The sequence below is a fragment of the Nycticebus coucang genome, chromosome 11 (assembly GCF_027406575.1).
Source record: "Nycticebus coucang isolate mNycCou1 chromosome 11, mNycCou1.pri, whole genome shotgun sequence".
NCBI classification, from domain to species: domain Eukaryota; kingdom Metazoa; phylum Chordata; class Mammalia; order Primates; family Lorisidae; genus Nycticebus; species Nycticebus coucang.
The window spans coordinates 83,399,776-83,417,284 of NC_069790.1; the positions used below are offsets into that span (position 1 = coordinate 83,399,776).

At 40.1% G+C, this 17,509-nt stretch overlaps 1 protein-coding gene and 1 pseudogene across 6 annotated transcripts in view; one reads left to right on the plus strand and one right to left on the minus strand.

The window, feature by feature from the left end:
* Nucleotides 1-16,694, minus strand: part of IMMP2L (inner mitochondrial membrane peptidase subunit 2) — a 980,841-nt gene extending 964,147 nt beyond the window's left edge. For 2 of the 6 annotated variants that reach the window (XR_008383663.1, XM_053609140.1), the window contains exons 1-2: nt 16,634-16,693; nt 16,047-16,119 (exon numbers count right to left, since the gene is read on the minus strand). The gene's annotated coding sequence lies outside the window, so the exon portion shown is untranslated. Of the gene's footprint in view, nt 1-16,046; nt 16,120-16,437 lie in introns of all 6 variants that reach the window. The other 4 variants (XM_053609135.1, XM_053609139.1, XM_053609136.1 and 1 more) reach the window with 4 other exon arrangements.
* Nucleotides 2,970-4,272, plus strand: LOC128598582 (KAT8 regulatory NSL complex subunit 2-like; annotated as a pseudogene).
* Nucleotides 16,695-17,509: the final 815 nt, after the last annotated feature.

Genomic DNA, 17,509 nt, shown 5'->3' on the forward strand with positions numbered 1-17,509 from the left:
TTTTATTCCATACATCAAATAGAAATCCTTGAGCCTACATATCTGCCTTTCCCCTTTTACTACTTCAAGTCTTTCCAACAGAAGCTGAACAGAAAATACTTTTTCTCAAACTTTTTTCTGCATCTCTCCTAGCAGGAGAGAAAAATTAGTAGGACAAATGAATTCAGACTCTACCACTCCCACCTTTATTAAATGGTGTGGATGTAGATATCCTATTGGCTTTAATACCTGAGAATTACAATGAAAAAAGAAATTCAAAAAAAAACTGAACAATCTCATGCCTGGCAAAAGGATAAACTATATCCCTAAAATTGAGTATGGTTCCTAGTACCTCTAAGAATTCAGTTTACATTTCTTTAACTCAAAGAGACAAAGGGCAATGTTATAGCATGAAGAGACAAACAGTAAAACAGCAACAAAGCAATTAAATTAGATCCCTCACCTGTCACAGAGAAAATCAATAAAGCCCAATGAATTTACTTATGAAAAAACTTTATCTTCACCTTCTGTATACTATAAATATTCTGCTCCACTGGCTGGGAGATATCTAAGAGAAGACGGTCTCTGGTGGAGGGCAAACAGGACTCAGCCTTACTGTAACAGAGAAGCAAAACAGGGTGGGAGAAAGCAGTTGGGGAGACAAGGTCTATATTCAACATATGTAAAATAATGTTATATTGGCTTTCTCTTTAAGGAGAAAAAGAATGTAACTGCCCAATCTAAGAACGAAATGGGCAGAATCAACATGCCAAGAAATAAAACAGAAGGATTAAAGTGCTGAGAGTGCTGTATACCCCAAACAAAACAAAAGTGAGACAAACTTAAGTAGGAAAAAGACAAAAACCCCAACTCTCTCTTACTCTAAGAGACAGATTAAAATATCACACCAAGAATAAAGACAAATGCAACCAGAAATCAGGCTCGCACATACACATACTCTCAGAGAAGGAGAAAAAAAAAAAAAAATGACAACATAATTTACATTAAGAGAAAACCAGTACAGTTACTATATATCTATTTTTTTTAAAAAATTACAGAAAGAAAACCAAGAAGAAAACAGATGTTTGGCTGCTCAGCTTTGCTCACCGATGCTTCCAAAAAACAGCAAAATAGTCATCTGAATGAGTATAAAATAGAACCTCACTGTGGCTTTGACAAGCATTTCCCTAATGGTTAGTGATGTTGAGCACCTTTTTAGGTGCTTACTGCCATTCTTACACATTCTTTGCAGTCCTGTGCCCATTTTATAATCAGGTTGGTTGTTTCCTGTTGTTGAATTGTATCTTTTATATATTGCAGATAGTAAGCCCTGTTCAAATGTATGAACCACAGGATTCTTTTTTCTATTCCCTTTCTCAGAGTTCAGAGTGGGCTATATGTAATAATTAAATACATTTGGAGTTGTGCTGGAAGAATGGGTACCGAAGACCCCATTCTTGGCAAAGGAAAACACCTCCAGAAAAAGAGGAAAACTAAAAAGTAATCTGCGTGAGTTGGAACAAAGAAAAGTCAGGTAGTTTACAGTTAAGCTAGCCATTGCTAGCAAGCTTCTTGCCTTTTTCAAAATTCTAGCCTGTTAGGGATACAGCTTACAAACACCCTGCTGGGTCTGCGAGCACTCTGAAGAGAGTAATGGCCATAGAAGAGATTATGCCAAGTCCTACAAAAGATACATTTTCTGGAGCATTTCCTGCCCATTAAACAGACAAAACGATACCCATTGTGGAGATTTACATTTGCCTGGGTCAGAGACCAAAGGAGTAGCTCGAGCTCTGAGATATGGGCAGAAGAGCTTATATCCCTTACCACAGAGGAAAATCCTCTGTAGTGGTGATGGGAGGAAAATGCCTCCCTCTCACCAATTCCTCAGAGGAGATTAACGCCAGTGGCATTTTACTCCTCAGAAAACTAGCAGAACTTACCTCCCTAGAAATCTGTGTATGTGACCTCAAGCAGGAGGCTCTCCCAATACAAGGTTGAGATCTCAGATTTCTGAAGACTACCTTTAAGGTTAATAATAATAATAGGAGCTGATATGATCAATCCGAGAAACTGCTGACATCTTTGTTCCCTCCTTCATCTTACCCTCTGGGCAAATAGACTTCAATAAAATCAGAATGGAACAAAAATTCTGAGCCATTGCTAGAATCCCACGATGGGCAATGGACCCCTGAGCTCCCACTTCTAATTCTACTCTATGTCTCTTGTCTTTCTTTACCATCACTCCTAACTTTATATTTCTTCAGTCGATCACCCAGTTTCCACAGGTCTCAGCAGATGCTACTCTCAGGGCGGGACTCCAGTAGAGTTGAAAATGATTCATCTTTGCTTTCATTTTTATATAATACAAAATTTTAAATACTCAAAAAGAGGTATTTAATGGAAAATAAGACTCCCTCCAACCCTGTCCTCCAGCTACCAAGTTCCAATCTCCGGAGACATTGTCTTATAGTTCCCTCCAGAGATATTCTGAGCATAAATACGTATCTTATCTAAAATAATCTAATACCTGTTGTTGTGCACCTTACCTTTCTGACTTAAGAATATATCTCAAACAGCATTCCGTTTCAGTATATATAAACTGCCTTATTCTCTTTAATAACTACTATTCTACTATATGTACTATAATTTATTGATCCCCCTAAAAATGGGCATTTAAGTTGTCTCCCACTGATGCCAAGAATATCCTTAAATATACATTATTTTACACAAGTACAAGGTCTGTAAGACACAATCTAGTAGAAAAATCAAAATGCTATGTATATTTTAAATTTTGATAACTATTTCCAAATTGATCTCCATGAATACTTGCACAAATCCATACTCCTTTTAGCGTGATTGCACTGCCTGGTCCCTTATTCTCTCAAAGACACTTCATGTTTTCAAAATTTGTTTCTTTGCCAATCAGGTTTTTTTAAAAATGCATTTCATTTTTTTCAACAAAGAATGGTAACAAAGAATGGAAAAAGATGTCCCAGTGCTGCCCCCAAAGCCAGAGAAGAAAGATGGGGTGTCTTTCTGTGCTGAACATGGCCATAGGAACACCCCTGCAATTCATGCTCAAAATGAAGAAGACCAACCCAGGACTTAAAGGTGAAACACTTTTGTGCCAGCTGAGCTCATATGCTAAGACAGAGCTGGGGTCTCAGACTCCAGAAAATAGCCACAGTGAAGCCAGCCAAATACTGGATGAAGACAGCTGGAGTGCTGGAGAGCAGAAACCCATTACTGTGGATCAGATATGGAGAGGTGACCCTGACAGTGAAGCTGATAGCATAGACAGTAGTCAAGAAGATCCCCTGAAACATGCTGGTGTCTACATAGCAGAAGTGGCTCTGAGGTGTCTACACAGCAGAAGTGGCTCTGATTATGCGTGAGAAGCTAATTCATTTGCACTCTTTATACATCGATCAGTTTAAAGGACTTCAGCATTTGCTCAAGAACAAGCACCAGTACTTACATAATCACAAAATGGAACATGAAGCTCGAGGTAGTAGTCTTCTGACTGGCCCAGAGGGACTTTTGGCCAAAGAACTAGAGAACTTAAAGCAATTAAAATGTCTCCGGCGGTATCGCCAATGCTATGGTGTGGAAGCCTTACTACACAGGCAGCTGAAGGAATGCAGAATGCTGGCCACAGAGGGTGCCACCCAACAGGCTCATACCACTCATTCCAGTCAGAGATGCTTGGCCTTCGTGGATGATGTTCGTTGTTCCAATCAGTCTCTTTCAATGACCAGACACTGCCCTACCCATACGTGTCAGGATACAAATCAGGCTCTCTTCAAATGCTGTCAGGGATCTGAAGAGGTGCCCTGCAACAAACCAGTTCCTGTAAGCCTGTCTGAGGATCCCTGCTACCCACTGCATTTCCAGTTGCCTCCTCAGATGTATAAGCCCGAGCAGGTACTGTCTGTGCCAGATGATCTGGAAGCCAGCCCCATGGATCTGTACCCCCTCACTATAGTGAGCTTCAGCCCACTCAGAGTTTACCTCTGGAATTCAGTGATGACTTGGATGTTGTGGGTGATGGTATGTAGTGCCCTCCTTCACCCTTGCTATTTGATCCTTCATTAACCCTTGAAGATCATTCAATCAAAGAAATTTCTGAAGGCCCTGTGTATATCTTGGGCCAGATGCAGATGGCTGCAGATGGCTGCAGATGGCTGCAGATTCCACAGATCTCAAAGTTCTGAGAAAGCCTCTCCACTATTGCCTCAAAGTGGATTGGGAACTGCAAATGGGAAGCCAGAACCTACTTCTATCAGTTGATAGTTTGTTTTGGGAATCATTTGACTTCAGTGGATTTAAATCTGTCATTTTTCAAACAAATATTTCTGATTATCTCTCACTAAACAGTGGCAACCCAGACTATATTGTTTTTCTTATGGATTGAGTGCTATAGTTAACAAAATTTTGAGAGAACATACCAATGGTTTTCAAAAGTTGTGGGTTTCTTCCCATGCCAAGCCAGGAAGAGAGAAAGGTAATTCTGGTCAGAGCTTCTGGAATTAAGAATTTGGGCCTAGGCCTAAGCAGAAGGAGACATCTTTGTAATGGGATTTCCTAAGTCATGGATAGGAATCCACAAAGGTGGCCAGGTGGGAACTGTTTCTGAGTGGTGCCCTTGAGATATTGATGGCCCTAATATCTGGTTGTCTCCATCTAAAGGCCTGCCTTCACCTTTACTTCATTGGGTAGTCTTAAATCCCTTCCCCAGTGAACTCCTGACTTTTATTCTCTGAGAAAATAAACCACAGGACTGGGCCCTTCTTAACTACCCATCTTGCTTCTAACCTGTGTAAATTTCTGTGGTGGCTTTCTTATGTAAGATATAGTAAAAAAAAAAATTATTGTATATGGTTACTATTAAATGTTAAAGGAAATGTTATGAAAATGTAAAATAGTCATCTGAATTGGATGAATACTTTGTATTTGGAAAAAAAGTTTTATTTTACATTTCTTTTATTATGAACTATTTATATTTTTCAGTCCTTTGTCCATTTTTCTATGCAATAAGCCTTGTCTCCCTTGGGTTGCTGTTCTTTACATATTTATAAAATTAGTTCTTTTCCTATATTTTATGAATTGCAGGTCTGTGTCCTGCTTACCTTTGCTTTTTGATATTTTTCATTTTCTCTTTTTTAGCAATATCAATTTTTTTATATAGTTAACTTTTATTATTCTTTTCTCTAATTGTTTCTGACCATCTCCAATTTTCTATCCCCACAATCACCATGGTGAAAATCCTTACTATCTTGCAAGGAAATTATAGTTTCACAATTCATTTACTTTTCATCATTCCCTCTACATTCCAACTGGTCCTATATACTTCTCAGATTATTCTTCCTAAAATACTATTTGCCGTATGGCACCCCAGTCAAAAATTCTTCAAGTATTCCTCTCTTAATTTTATAAACTATTAAGTGTACACTGTTTATAAACAACTGTGTCTAATATTTAGGTCACCCACAATCTTACTTCAATTTATATGTCCCACAGCCCCTCACTATAGACAAACAGTTCACTCATTGATCTTAAATTTAGGAACAAAGGTACTTCCACTATGTTTTTGTTCAAACTGTGTCTCCTACTTTGAATATTCTTCCCTTCCTTCAAAGGTCAGTTCAAGTTCTTGTTTCTGCTCTCTCCCTCCTCACTCAATATCACCTTGATTCAACAACTGTTTACTGATCATATAAAAGTAGACAAATAGGTCTTCCAGTGAATTTTGTGCTATCAGCACATAGCAAGGAAAATGGACAGAGGCCTCTAAACCTTGAAGCTGTTATATGAAAAAATGAGAAGATATGACTAGACTAAGGTCAAACAAAATTTATTTTCTATACATGAGTGCAAAGTGCTAATGCTGCACTGCAAAAAAGAAAAAGCTAGAGAAGCAAGAAGGGCCAGAGAGGATGGGTCTTTTAGGCCAATTTTAACATGTTTAAGCCAATTTTAACATGTTTTAACCTTAACCTTAAGGCAACCAGAAGCCACAGAACCATTTTAAGCAGGAAAGTAAGCTGGTTAGAGAGGAATTTTACAAAGGTCATTGACTGCAATCTTCAGTTTAACCAGCACTTAAGTGTCCAGACTTGAAATGATTCAAATATCAAACATACCCTTATTTATCCAATAAATCAATTTTAAACTACGTGAAACAGAATGCAGCAGAAAGGGGGGGATAAGGCAATGTGCTGCTCTACTTCTTTCACCAAGAGCTTAGAACAATTATTCTCTCTAGTTAACTTTAAACAACCAAATAAACAGACCAACTTAAAAATGAGACTCCTAATGATTAAAAATCGTAGTTGACTCTCCCTACTTCTTTTACCAACATAACATCCAAAACTCAAATTGTTCCATTCACTCAATAATTTCACTCTGCCTTTTCAATTTGAAGTAAAACAAACTGTTATATCCCTTCTTTATCCCATTTTCAAGATCTGGGACTAAATGTCCAGGAAGATTTCATGAAATGTCAAGATCAATGAATTTCCCCACATTTAATCTGGGTAGTGAGAAACCAGTTGCAGGAAGAGAGTATTATCTATCTCATCACTCAGTTCAATTCCCTAAAGTGACATTCTATAAAGAAAAGTTTTTCCACACAAACACACTTTAAAAAATGAAAAGTCTGTTCCACTGCATGCTTCTCCATAAATTTTCTTCTCCCCATTCTCAGTATCATTGGTCAAACAACACTTAATAGGAATTGTTTGTACTGCTTCTTGTTTGCGGGTGACACTCCTTTTTGATTTCCATGTCTGCTTTAGGGGTTGGTGGTTGAACAGTCCTTCTTAAATCTTCAGTCATAGAATATTACATGATTCTCTCATTGGCCATAAGATGAACTTTGAAGGTAATAGAAGAAATTTACTTTAAATTAGTAGAAACACAAAAAGTTGAGATTATAATAAATGTGGTACTAACAGGAGGTTATTTTTATCTCAAAATACCATAGAACACTCTCAGAGCATAAAGTTTCTCTAATTTTAATTCTTCATCATGTCACTCACCATTCCTCTAAGTATTTTACACTACAGGGACATTCTGATTAAAACTAGAATTGCATTTAACCTATCACCTCTGTTGGGAATCCACATTCACAAGGCTATTTCGATTCTTTTCCCCAGAATCTTTCTATCTAATTCTACCTTGTTCTAGTGACTTCAACTACACAAAGATTGATCATAAAAGCTTTAGAATCTAGCTTCTCTTTCCACAAATAGGAAATGATGTGTCTCTGACTCAACACAGAATGTAGCAATATAATTCACGCTTTTGGAAGGAGGATTAACACCTAAAGCTGACAATTAGGTAATAAATATGATTAGGAGCCAAGCGCACAAGCAGAATATCCCAAAATGCATACCTTTCACAGGAAGACACAAGCAGGCTTAATCAAAGAGACATTTTCAGTAAAAAAAAGTCATTTTTTCTCAGATACAGCTAACTCACCTTCTTTTCATATTGTCTTATTAGCCCCAAATCATTACTTGCTTTCTTTATTGTCTATAAAACTAAATACTTAAGAAGTTGATTATAGGGCGGCGCCTATGGCTCAGTCGGTAAGGCACTGGCCCCATATACCGAGGGTGGCAGGTTCAAACCCAGCCCCGGCCAAACTGCAACCAAAAAATAGCCAGGCGTTGTGGCGGGTGCCTATAGTCCCAGCTACTCCGGAGGCTGAGGCAAGAGAATTGCTTAAGCCCAGGAGTTGGAGGTTGTTGTGAGCTGTGTGAGGCCACAGCACTCTATCGAGGGCCATAAAGTGAGACTCTGTCTCTACAAAAAAAAAAAAAAAAAAGAAGTTGATTATAGTAACCAAGTCTGACTCATAAACCAAACAATTCCTCACATTTCCTTATGAGTTAAAATTCACATGATTCTCATAAACAGCTCATATAGCCCCCCAAAATAACTTATGAAGTATGAGTTATCTCCATTTTTCCAAAAAGAAAATGAAGCTCAGGAACAAAAAGTGACTTGTTCATGTTCACAACTGATAGCAGAGCTAGCACTTGTAGAATTTTAATATAAAGGTTATAAGTGAATGCTTACAGAATTAATATCACATAGCCATAAACACCAAAAAGGTCTCAAGCAATTAATCCTGTAAAGTACTGTCACAACTTATGTGTTCAGACTATAGAACTTCTCTTACACAAAGAAACCGTGAGATTCATAAAAAGTACAAGCTAATTCATTTATAAAGTTCTTCAAATTACCCTTATATAGCAACAATGCTAAATATATTTAACAAAAGTAAGTAATAATTATTCATTTAAATCTAACACTAATAAAACTGTTATTCAAGCAACTATTACACAAAATAAACTCTTGGAAAAACACCAAGATGCTTTGGAAATAATCTGTTACATCAGGCAAACTAAAAAGAAAGGCAAAAAGGCCCCATACTGTATGATTCCATGACATTCTGGAAAAGGCAAAACTTTGGAGACACTAAAAAAATCAGAGGTTTGCTATGGGTTAGGGGGAAAAAAAGGATGAACTGGCAGAACATAGGATTTTTAGGGCAGTGAAAATACTCTTGAGACTATAATGGTTGATATATGATCATTATCTATTTGCAAAAACCCACAGAATGCACAACACCAAGAGTGAACAATAAGGTATGCTACAGACTTTGGGTACAATGATATGTCAATGTAGGTTCGTCGATTAACAAATGTATCATTCTGTTGAGGGATGATGATAGTTGGGGAGCTCATGTGTGTAGAGGGACAAGGGGAATATAGGAAATCTCTATACTTTCCCACTCAATTTTGCTGTGAACTAAAAATGACCCTAAATCTAGTTTTAAAAAAGACAAAATACCTCTGACAAATTTAATCTTTTCACTCCAATTGTTACTGCACAGTTCCTCTATTACTTTCTCAGTAAGGAACACCTTAAGCTTCAGTACAACTCTTCCTTACACATCCACTGCTCCTCGCAAAATGTACTCTGCCCCTTCTAGCCTACTCCTCCTTGGGCATGAGTATACTAAGTCCAGAGACCAAAGAGACAGGTACAAAAAAGAGTTGGAAAATGCAGGTAGTAGAGCTCAGGAAGCAAAGGATTCCTAAAGAGGGAAATCTGAGTGAGAGAGCAAAAAAGAGAAAGAAATCTTGAGTTAATCTGAATTTGTTTTTTTATTCTACAAGGTGGGAAAATCATATGAAATGAAATTATCCTAAAATACAGAATGTGATAATATTACACACATTTCCTCTTTTTAAAAAATGTCTTTGCTGTACACAATTTCAAAACTAGAACTTGATGTGTTTACAATGTATACTCCAGCTACAAACAAGAAGATTTTTCAAAAGTTGGCTGTAAATGCTACATTTTTCAACAGAAGGATATATAAAAGTGTGTGTCAAAGTGCCATTACAAAGACCTATCTCAGAATAAACTTGGAGTAAATTGCAAAGATTAAATTTTTATGACTTATTACATACTTTTATTTTCTGGGTATCCTTAATCTAAGAAATCAAAAACATGCCATGAGTTACCAAACTGAGCTGAAAGAGTTCAACAAGACTTTCAAAGTCACACAATTAGGTGCGTGTCTTTGGCTGCTTGCTTTGGTCATCACTGAGGAAGCCAGGCTGAGCAACAAGCAGTCCAAACATGAGTCATTTAGGAGAGGCTAAGGGCTCCAGTGCCAAACCAGGGACCCATAAGAGGGTCTTCAAGATGGTTTTGGCAAGATCACCACCATCACCTCAGCAAAACAGAACCCCCTTCCTCTGCAGTTTCAACATTCTCTTAAGACTTATTTTTAGCCCTTTTCTCTTCTCTTCTCTAAGCACTTTTATCCTTACCCATGCCTTCAACTACTCTCCATATGGTAACAACTCAGAAATCTGTATTTCCAGCTTCCGCAGTCTCTAGTGATGTTCCAGGATCCTTATCTAAGCCTTCTAGACACCTCCAACTTGCCAATGATATGCTTCACAAGCACACTAAACATGTCCAAAGCTGAACTCATTCTCTTCACCCTCACACAGGCTTCCTCTTCTTTTTCCCGACTCACTACCCAGAAACCTGGGAAGCCTTCTAGGATCCTCACCCTCACATACCTTTTACATTTAGTCCCAAGACCAGCCAATTCTCCTACTTCCTACCTTTCCTAAACATTCTCACTTATCTATCCCCACTATTTCAAACTTGTCTGTGCTCTCACCCTCTCTTACCCATTAAGACACATTGTCTGTCCTCAATGGCCTCCACTCCTGCCACATCCCCAACCCCTACCCCACTCACTCCCATTCAGCCCAGCACATTGATTCACGGTAAGGTGACTTTTCACCTTTATATGCTCATAACTAGTTCAATGCAAATAAGAGTGTGATAAAAAAGATGAGGGGTCAGGTAATGAATGAATGATAGGCCAATGAATGGACAAGAAAATCAATTGGATTTTGAATAAAAAAAGATCTTACAAAAATATAGAATCTACTATTAAGTCCCAGCCATTAAAAAATAGAAAAACAGGAGGGCAGAGGCAAGATGGCTGACTGCAGCCAGCTTTCCACAGAGGCTCCCGTCCAGAAGGAGAGTTAAAGGACAGAAGTTTAGCAAGTAAGCTGATGGTTTGGAGCTGAGCCAAGAGTGAAGGTTGAAGAACACATATCAATCCTGCTGAGGCGATCTGCAACCTCAAGGATACAAATAAAAGGTACAAAATCCATCGCCAAGCAGATGGGACTCCCCTCACCCATGAGAAGGGCTTGCAGTACTCCATACAAACAAGTGAGCAGAGTTCAAACATCCTCCCATTTTATCCCATGGGATAGACCCTCTGAAAACCGGACCTACTAGGGTGCCCCGGCACTCTCCTGCCAGGCATAAAACTGTATAAAATTGTATATATTCTCTACCTGCAATTCTGAACTCCTAGCACTCCCCTCCACTCTCACCCCAAGGTCTGGAAGCCTGTCCCCCAGGAGTCGAGATTCTTGGGTATTTTCTCAAGAGGTATGGACAGGGCATGGACTGCTGCTGGTCAGTGCTGATTTTGCAGCTGGAGAGTATGGAGAGGATGGTCAGCTGAGAGGGAACCATACAGGAGCAGCAGTGCCCTGAAGCACAGAGCAGCAGCCATGGCGGGAACAACAGGGCTCACACCCCTAGGGATATTCCGGAGTCACACCCCCTATCTCTCTTTCATGTTTACATGGATGGAGCTGGAACATATTCTTCCTAGTAAAGTATCTCAAGAATGGAAGAAAAAGTATCTGATGTACTCAGCCCTACTACGAAGCTAATTTATAGCTTTCATATGAAAGCTATAACCCAATTATAGCCTAAGAATATGGGGAAAAGGGAAAGGGGGGGAGGATGGGTAGACGGAGGGTAATTGGGTAACTGGTGGGACCACACCTATGGTGCATGTTACAAGGGTACATGTGAAACTTACTAAATGTAGGATATAAAATGTCTTAACACAATAACTAAGAAAATGTTAACCAGTTTAATGAAAATATTTCATATTGTATATAAAACCAGTGCATGGTGCCCCATAATTGCATTCATGTACATAGCTATGATTTAATAAAAAAAAAAAAAAAAGAAAGAAAGAAAGAAAAATATGGTATGGGGCAGCGCCTGTGGCTCAAGGAATAGGGTGCCAGCCCCATATTCTGGGGGTGGCAGGTTCGAGCCTGGCCCCAGCCAAAACTGCAAAAAAAAAAAGACGGACAGAAAAATATGGTGTAGTGATTATTGGGGATACAGTCAAGGTGACAAAGAAAAACACTTATTACTGAACTAAAGAAACAATAAGAAGGTACACACTTCCAGTGGAACACTTGACAAAAGATCAACAGAGAAGACAGAGGAAAAGATGGTTCTATGATCAAGTAACTCATTAACCTAAGTCCATGGACTAAGCCAAAGACTGGGTACCTTCTTCTCTTAGTTTACCATCACTCTTTGTCATTACTCTGCATACCTCTTTCCCACTCCCTGCTAGCAAATCCCAGATCCCAGGGATAATTCCCCTGCCCTAGAGCTACGGATCCTTCAAGGGGGTTAGTCTGGATATAAGTTGAGGGAAGAAGCAGAGGGTCTTTGTTCTTCTGACCAGGAGGAAGAGGAAAAATTGAAACTATTTACTGAAGACCAATTGTGTGGCACATACTGTGCTACTTTATAAGCATGCTCACTGTATCTCACAGTCCCATTTTACAGATGAAGAATTTGGGTCCAAGGTCACACAACTAGCAATGACAAAACCCTCCTGAAAAATCAAGGCTGATCTGACAGCCTTCAGAATCTTCTATACTGCTCACTACCTCAAACAGGAGGGGGATGTGGTCCAGCCATTCTGGACTAGAACTCAAAATACACTGACCTCTAAAAGACTATTATAAATATTGGTTAGAATCTTCAGTTCCACTAATACATAAAAGGCACACTTTGGAGTTCTGACCTGGAAATCTAAATACTATTTGATATCTTATTCCTGTAAGTACATTGTTAACATTACAAACAATAGACTTAAAAAATGAATTTTCAGAATACAACAGGTTCTTAAGTAATATTTTTGCTTCCACAATAAGTCTTAATGTAAAAATCACCAAGAATAGAAACTATTTCACCTTCTTAACTTGTAAAAACAATGACATTAGAAGACACCTGTGGGAAATGTGCTTATCTGACCAGGTGTTTATTTTCAGTGTGCTGTTATTTGAATAAAACATCATACTGAACCCTACAGACCAGAGCTTATGATAGAAATGCCACAAACTACAGCACTACAGTTGATTTGCTTTAATCTGACAAAATGTATTCCTCAGCAAAGTGAAACCAGATGTCTAGTGAGAGATCAGATGTCTGTGGACTTGTCTTTCTCAGCTTCCAGAGCAGTACTAGATACACTTAATACACAGCTTAGCTGTATGTTAAGCCCACAACTTGGCAAAATCATGACAGTTTGGACATGAAGCATCAGCATTTTTATCGTAATTCTTATAAACCAAAGACATTTCTGAAATAGAAATCCTAAGCTTAAGCACTCTGCTAAATGTGGTAGTATGTCTTTCTCACTTTAGGAACAGTGTCAGAGCTTTCAGGACACATAGAAACCCTTTTCCTTCATTTCTCAAGCTGACACTCTTTACACAGGGGCTGAAGAATGATCTAATAGGAGGAAATCAAGCCACACCAGGTGTCAGTCCTTGTCCCAGAAATTCTAAGGTAAGATACAGTAGGTGATCCTCTGTGAAAATACTAAGGAAGCTTAGCACCCGTATGAAAGTAAGTACTGGCCTGCTTTCCTCAATCAAAAGGAAGATCATAAGAAAGTGATGGGTTACTAGATACAGAAATTATCATTGAGAATCTATATGCTAGGCACAGTTTCACACATTCTTTTTTATATACACATCGTTCTGTTTTGACGGGTGAGAAAACAAGAAGCAAAGAACTTTTAACTTGCCAAAAGTGACACAGCTGATAAAATAAGAGCCAGAATTCAAGGTCATATCTAAATGGCTAAAAAGGCATCCTACAACTACATGAAGATTTGGAGTGGAGTGAGGAGTGGTGGTAAACAGCCAAGAAGTTGGAGAAAAAGAAAGATACAATTTTACCAAATAACAATAACATCTATACACACATATATTCCAGATATATTCCAAATATATTAATATGCAGCTAAGATAGATGTTCTACATATAGTTAAGCTGTCAAGCGTGTTTGTATGTGCATATACGTGGAACTAAAAGTTTAAGAATACCAAATTCTTAACAATAGTCTTCTGAGAGTAGTCATACAGAAGACTCACTTTCTACCTTTTATATCCCTGCAAGATTTAATTCTAAAGAACTGTGTTTTTATCTTATATAATTCTTATAACCAGAAAAAGACAAAAGAACTTTTCTAGCTTAGAATTTTTTAAAGGAGGTTAAATGCACAGAAAATTATATAATGGTCTACTTTATTATTTATTTTCCTAAGTGCATCATCCTTAACATATTCCATGTTTCCTAATATTAGGCCTTTCTTATGGAACAATTCAAAAAGTCATCCTCATCTAGTTATTATACTCAGACACTGAAAAATGACTATAACGCTATTCATTACAGGACACAAATCATGTTCAGTTGCAAGTTTATTACTGAAAATAGCAGAAAGGCAGAATAGATAACACATGTCCCACAAAACTATACAGACCTGGAAAAACTATTAAGATCACGAATATAGGAATGTCTTGTCAATTAAGCATAACTGAAACTGCCCTTACAGATTGATGGAAGGGTGCAAGGTGAGAACAGGGGTTAAGAGCCCCAACTCTGTGAAGGAACATGCCTAGCTAAAGTAATTATAATAATCAGCCACTGTCCCCTGTTCACTTGATAACAATCATTCTCCCTTTGTTTGCTTCTCTGTAATTGCTACTCTGGAGGACACAGCAGATAGTTGTAAAGGTTCTTAACTCTTCACCATTATAACATCACCTGCATGGAACCTAGGAGTAGTTCTGGAGAAATTTTCCAGGTCTTGCATTCCAGTGGACTGACTAACCCACCCTGACAAGGAACTGACTCCCCTGGTCTTGGACCCTCCAACCAAGGTTCTGCATTCCAGTAACTGACCCACCTTGATAAGACTAATGGTTCCACCCAGAAACCAGCCAATCAGCAGACGCTGATTGCCTAATCTTTTGCCCACCAACCTGTCTTTGAAACCCCTGACCCTGCTTAGCACCACATATAATAAACTCTTCTTCTGCTGTAAACCCAGCTATCTCTTGATATTGTCTTTCTCTTGGGCAGCAGGCAGATGATCCTGGCTGGGTGGCAACACAACTATTCAGAAAATCCACAAAAAACTGGTGAAGTCTGCTCCAAAATGGCCATCTCCAGCAGTCTCATCATTCTCATCATCCTACTTTTATCAAAGTGCTCAGCACCTGGTAGAAAAAGATAACTATGGAATCAATGAATGAACCCATCAACAATTAACAACCACTTGCTAGCTTTTCAAAAAACAAATTACATGGTCACCCAGCACTGGAGCACAAGAGGGCAGGTTCAGGACACAGCAGCCAATGTGAAGACAGCCACAGAAGGCAGTTCTAGTTTCCCTGTTTAAGTATCCATGAATGCAGTTTGCTACATTCTTGCTGTGGCTAATCTGAATTTTAACGAACTTAAACATTATTTATATGTGACACATAGGTCCGTACGGGGGGGCTTCTAAACTTGAGAGAGCTGTGTTTCATTTCACCACATAAGGGAGAAGAAAAAGTGTTGCAGAAAAGAACCAATGATCTGAAAATCACAGTAAATCGCCAAGGACCTCAATGTACTGTTTGTTTGGCAACTTTTCAGAAGTGAATAGAATGCTTGTGTTGAGGTCTCAAAACGAAGGCCTAGAGAAAAAGCCCCAGCCTGGTAATTTCCCTCCCCTCAAAATATCTTCTATAAACTTGAGAAGATCCAAAGAACTTCCAACACTCGTGATACTGCTATTCACTTTAGGCTTGCGGATTCTACAGGAATTTTTCAGACGTTCCCTTTCAAACAAGCTAAAGATCTCTAGAGGAAGTTCTGTTAATTTTCTAGCAGGCAATGAATCCCCAACAATAAAAAAAAAAAAAATTTTCTAGCAGGACTTTGATTCTTTAACACTGCTCTGTCTGAAGGATTAGTCAAAGCTGGCTAACAAGATATGGGCCAGAGACAGAGGACGACAGGACCAATGCTACAAAGTTATAAAGAGGTGAAGGGTCATGGAAGTTTCCCCTCAGGTCAAGTTGCTAAAAGGGAGTTATGCCCAAGCTATTAAAACTCCCCGCCAACTCCACAGGGTCTGTAAGCTTGAAAGGAAGTCCCCGATTGATTTGGGGCCTGTGGCCTTTGAAGGTGGGCCGCCTGTTCCTGGTGAGAAAGTAGAATTCGGGCCCAAGTTTCCCAGAAGCGGTTGCTGGATCTGTCCCTGCTGTCCCTTGCTGGCGCCTTAGGGTGCGCGGTCTCTCAGGGTCAAGTCCTGTCTCCTTCCACCCCTGACCAGTCCTTACTTACCCTTTCTCCCGCTCTTCCTCGGTGAGAAGGGGTAAGTGGTTATTTTGTGCCCTCGCCCAATTTGGCCAAAACCCTAGGGTAAAAACGACAGAAACAGGCACTTGCTTAAAAATCTCTATTTTCCAAGCCGAGGGCATTCCCACCACCTGCCCAACACTTCCAGGCAGAAGGCAGTGCGTCCCCACCGCGCTCCCTCAGGGCCGGGGCTTGGGGCCCAGGAGTCCCCTCCAGGGGAACAAGGAGAGGGAGCGCGTGGGGGAGCCTGCTCGCTGGGGAAGAGCGGGTCAGCTCCCGCCTGCTGTCCTCGCCAACATTAGGCGCCGGTTTTCCACGCGCGTTCTCCAGGAGGAGGCGGCCGCCGCGCGGGCCTCAGATTAACACGCGGACGTACACATGCTCGCAGCGGCCGCCGTACTCGCCGCGGAGAAGCCCTCCGCCTCCCAGGAATGCCCGCTCCGCCGGGGCCGCCTCCCGGGAAAGCTCCCAAACCCCGGCGACCACCAAGGGGTTCGCGGCTGCGCTCCCACCCGCTACCCACGCCAGCCTCACAGCCCTCCAACCCGCCGCCGGACCCCCGCCCTCCGCACCCGCTGCGCAGCCTTGCCCTGGGGAAGTCCCCGCGCGAACCCCGCCTTTCGCCGCAGGCAAGCTCCGCCCCTACTCCCCGGCGAGCGGGTGGCCGCGCGAAGCTCCGCCCCCAGCGGAAAACCCGCCCCCGGAGCGCCCGCCCAGATCCCACACAAAACCCGGCCTGGTCTCCAAAGGATCAGAAACAACACTTATTCAGCAAGCAATTATTGAGCACTTGCTTTGAGTTCAGCACGGTAATAATGGCTGTAAGGGAAACAAAAAGCTAAAAAAAAAAGAAACTGTGTATTCAGAGCCTCCCCATGTTTTACAGATCAGGAAAATGAGACCCTACAGTTTTGCTTAAGTGCGCAGCTTTACCGGCAAAACACCTCACTAGCGACTCCTTTCAGTTTTTCTGCTTAGGTGCACTTCAATTTTTCTGCCTCTGGGCAAGGCAAAGTGGGGAGTAACTCAAAACAGTGAAAAACTGGAATTGCCTGCCTCAAAGGATACAAAAAAAAATTTTTTCATTGTTGGAGATTCATTGAGGGTACAAGAAACCAAGGTTACACTGATTGCGTTTGTTAGGTAAGGTCCCTCTTATACTTGTGTCTTACCCCCAAAAGGTGTGTCACACAAATGGTACAAATTCTTAACTCGGTAATTACAGCCTACAAAGACAGTAGAACCCGAAAGTACTGAACAGTTGTAAAATGCTTTTTTTCTCCTTTTTTAATCCCTTCTCCAATTCTACCTTTATTATTTCTATGTTTATTCTCCAAGTATCATCAAACTCCTCTGTGCACTTTTAAATCACTCAATACCCATTTAAGTAACAGATGTTCTGGTATTCTTATTTCAAAATTTATTTTAAAGGTTTAAGAATCTACTTA